Genomic DNA, 4179 nt, shown 5'->3' with positions numbered 1-4179 from the left:
AATGTCGCCCACCTTATGCCTTCCATTTTGACCAGGCATTTCCACATAAATTCCACAACTCAGCTCACTACCGGGGTCAAATGGAAAGGTCTTCTAAGAACTTGGATCAAGTGCACCTCCATTTATCAAGTGGTCACTCGTTCCTCCCAACAACATACTCCACTCAACAGCATGCGCATCATCATATGTAAATAAGTAATAGAGAAAGATGTCTCTCAAATCAACTTCCTCTAAGGTGTTTACATAGGTATGACTACGAATAGGCTTAAAAGCACTGTTCATACCATTAAGAAGTGAAACACACCAAGAAGAAGAGGTAATGGGAAAACAAACACCACCTTCCTCCTCATCACCTTCCTTCCCTACAAGAGTACTCTCATCTTTCAAGAAGAGATTTCCATCTTTGGGAGGGAAAGCCTCACACTATAGTGGGTTACTATAACAAGTATAGCTATCAAGAACTATACTGCTCTCAAGATTCACACCACTAGGTACATCACTATGAGTGATTTCATCATCTTCAAAAGGATATTGTACTTAAATAGGGAATGATCAACCACTAGGGAAGAATTAAAACATGCAAGTTCACCCTCAAAAAGACACATATCATATTTCGAAGCATCTTCAAGCACAGATCTCTATGAGCAAAGCAAGCAATTGGATCAGCCACAAAAGACATGCTCAAAGAGTCAATCCTAATCAAATGATCAACATCTTCATTAGTACCACCAACTTGAGGTTTCTTAATCACATTATAAGAACCATCAACCAGTGAACTACACTCACAAACAGGTTGATCAACACAATTATTACAAAATAATGAGCTAGCATTCAAAGCATACGTGTCAACACTAGGTAGAAACAAATCGATCTTACTAGAAGAATCAATTCGGTCATCAATATGATCAACTAGTGTATCCACATTTTCAACAAGCACATTATCAATACAAGGTAAAGAATCAATAGGCTCATTTAAAGACAAAACTAACATTCACACTTTGTTCATTTGTAATAACAAAAGTGTTAAATTTAGCTATTGTACCTTGATGCCCGCAAGAAAGATCTTATTTACCCGCAACTGACACTCCCTTAAGAATGTTTGGACTGCCCACAAGTGTATCCATTGAAAGGGCTCCACGAGGATCCTGAAAAAGGAAAAAAATAGAATGGGGAGAGGAAGAGTGAGATGGGTTAGCTTGCAACTCATGATCCTTAAGGATCAATTCACTTTCGACTCCCACTTCCCCCCTCATCTCTTTATGCTCAGCCAACAACAACTTGGCCTTACCGTTCAACTTCTTCCTTTCTCCTTTTCCTTGGGCCTCAGCCTCCATATGTCCTTCCTTCTTTTTCCTTTTATCCCTCAACTCATCCATCTTTCGATACAACTATATGACTTGGGAGGGTGACATTGGCTTAAGGACATATTTACACCCCATTGACATGACGATATAGGTGTTGTGCCTTCCATCATGTATTGACGCGTAGCCGTGTTGCCAAGGACTTTCGAGTAGTACATGACTAGCTTGTATGGGAATCACATCACAAAGTACAACATCATGATATTTCCCAATTTGGAACTTAATCAACACCTGTTCATGTACCCTCAATTCCTCCTCATTTAACCATTGAAGTGTGTATGGTTTAGTATGCTTAGTGGTAGGAAGCTTCAAGTAGTCCACCACAGCCGTGCTAGCAAGGTTGGCACAACTTCCACTGTCAATGATCAAAACACATACTTGGCTCTGGATGAGGCACTTGGAGTAGAAGATATTCTCCATTTGCTCGTGATTGATCATGGCTGGATGAGGCACTTGGAGTAGAAGATATTCTCCCTTTGCTCGTGATTGATCATGGCCTTCCTTGGTATAGTTCGTCTTACCATATAAGATGGTAATGTGAACCCTGTCTCTTTAGCCCAAATCTTATCCTCCACCTTGGTCAGTCTAGAATTCATCTCAGATAGATGACCTCTAAACTCAGCCAAGGTTCCATCCAATATCCTCACCATCCGATACTCTTCAGTAGGAGTCCTCATGGAAGATTCTAAGGTAACATTTCCCTTTGGTGGGTAGGTTTTGCTTCCGGTTTCCATGGTACCTATCATTAAGAAAGACTCAACAAAACAACAAACAACAACGTTAGTGTTAGTAAATATAAGCTCACAATCACTCGTGTTTACACACCTTTGATTGTCTCTCAAATTGCCACGGCTAATGTTGAAGATTGCTTATACTCGGTTAATCACAAAAGAGTCAATTCTACTCTTGGTCAGAATGGATTTTTGTTTCAAGAAGAACGGACGACTCAATTAAAACAAACGGACTTGAGTCAAGAAGTTAACTACGAAGTAAAACGAATAAAATCACAAAAAGAAAAGCACTAACAAAGAAGTGAATTCAAGAACTAATAGTCAACAAGTAGAGTAATTACGAGTTGAAAATCAGTTTAGGATTCTCGTCAACGAACTAGAATAAAAAGAAAGGAAACTAAGAAATTAGAACCTGAGATGAAATGGGTCATAGGACGAGTTACACATCGCCAAATAACCTGTTTTCTTCCCCTAAGTTGAGGTTCAGCTCACCAACTTGAAGATTGACTCGCCAAACTCGCCAATCGGACAAGGCAACTCGGCGATCTGGGTGGAAGTTCGGCGATACGCTGACTGGATTCGGCAACCAAGGATTAGGTCGCCGAAATTTCTAGTGTCTTCACCAAAATGAGGTCTAACTCGGCGACCTAGCTGCCCAAAGGGGGAGGCGCCGAGTGGAATGGGCGATCCAAGTTGGGATTCACCCAAATTCCTCAAGCTGCAACTGCAAGGCTCCGAAAATTTCACCTTGGTGGTCCCCGCCCTCTTCCTTGGCCTTTTGTATTTACCCTTTTGGTAAATTTTCTTTTTACAAACACTTTAACACTTTCTCTTTCTTCCCTTTTGGATCAAACTCTTTCTCTTTCAAATATTTCCTTCTTGAAGGTTTGAATGTTCTTCAAGAACTTCAAGAACACTATGAAGACCCAAAATAAAACCTCAAATATTTTTAGCTCGAAATTTCATGAAATTTGAGATACAAGCTCTCCTAGATATAGGGAACAAACCCCAATACTTTTTAGCACTCAATTCCTTGCCAAATCTTCCAGATCTCAAAACCCACTTCATCTTCTTCAAAACTTCTTCAACTAACAATGATGGAAACTTCAATAGTGAACCAAACCCTTTCAAATCTCAGCCCTAGACTCGAAATAGGTTAGAGAACACTAATCTAACCTTGGAAACTCCAAAGAAGACTCAAATCAACAAGACCCATTTCAGAAATTTCTCAAAAATGTTTTTGAACAATTTTTTTTAGTAGCAGCAAACCCAAGACTAGAATCGTAGGAACGATACTAAGCTTGGCTCTGATACCAAATGATATGATTCTCACCAGAGAAACATAGATAATATGCGGAAATCAAAAGACGAAAAGTAAAGATATATAGATAGACACACAAGAGGAAACAAAAAGCAACCAAAGGGTATATTAAACCCAATGACCTCAAGGGAATGGATATCTCATGCAACCAACGTTTCTAATAAGAGGCAACAAAAGCTTACCCAAGCTCTCAACACTCAAACATGAGTTTTTAGTTTTTAATATTCAAAATAGTCTAACCCTAAAATGAACCCTAAGACACCTATTTATAGTGTCTGGCATTATTACATAGATAGATCCAAAAGTGACAGAAAATGGGCCAATGGGAGAGCCAAGTCAGGCGAGCCAAATGGCTCGGCGATCTGCCAAATGGGTTCGACGAGAACCCCGCTTATTGGCTTCTCCTTAGATGGCTTGCTGTAACTTTCGGCGGTCTGGGGTTCAAAGGGCAATCCGCCGAATATCCTCCATGCTCTCCGAATGGGCATCCTTTCTCTGCAGCTCATTAGATCATTTGGCTATCCTGGAACCCTCGCCAAAGGAGTTTGGCGAGTTGCCAAAGTGGCTGGCACTTCGCTGAATGGAGAAACACTTTCCCTTGCTCCTCCTTGCCTCGTTGGACCTCCCACGCTCTAACCTATCATCCATACAGGGTGTTGCTCAGCTGTGAGCTCCTTTAAAGCGCATTTCCAAAGCCCACGAACCTCCATCCTTTAGAATGGTCCATCAATACGTTGAAATTTGTGAATGAATGGTTTGAGGGTAA

General features: G+C 40.6%; 1 pseudogene; it reads right to left on the bottom strand.

Moving 5' to 3' along the window:
• Positions 1-1795: 1795 nt before the first annotated feature.
• The window catches only part of LOC102579331 (uncharacterized), a 3860-nt pseudogene continuing 1476 nt past the window's right edge, over positions 1796-4179 (bottom strand).

The sequence above is a fragment of the Solanum tuberosum genome, unplaced genomic scaffold (genome assembly GCF_000226075.1).
Source record: "Solanum tuberosum cultivar DM 1-3 516 R44 unplaced genomic scaffold, SolTub_3.0 scf00160, whole genome shotgun sequence".
NCBI classification, from domain to species: Eukaryota; Viridiplantae; Streptophyta; class Magnoliopsida; order Solanales; family Solanaceae; genus Solanum; species Solanum tuberosum.
Note: the sequence above shows the minus strand (reverse complement) of the source record. Positions and strands in the feature narration are given on the sequence as shown.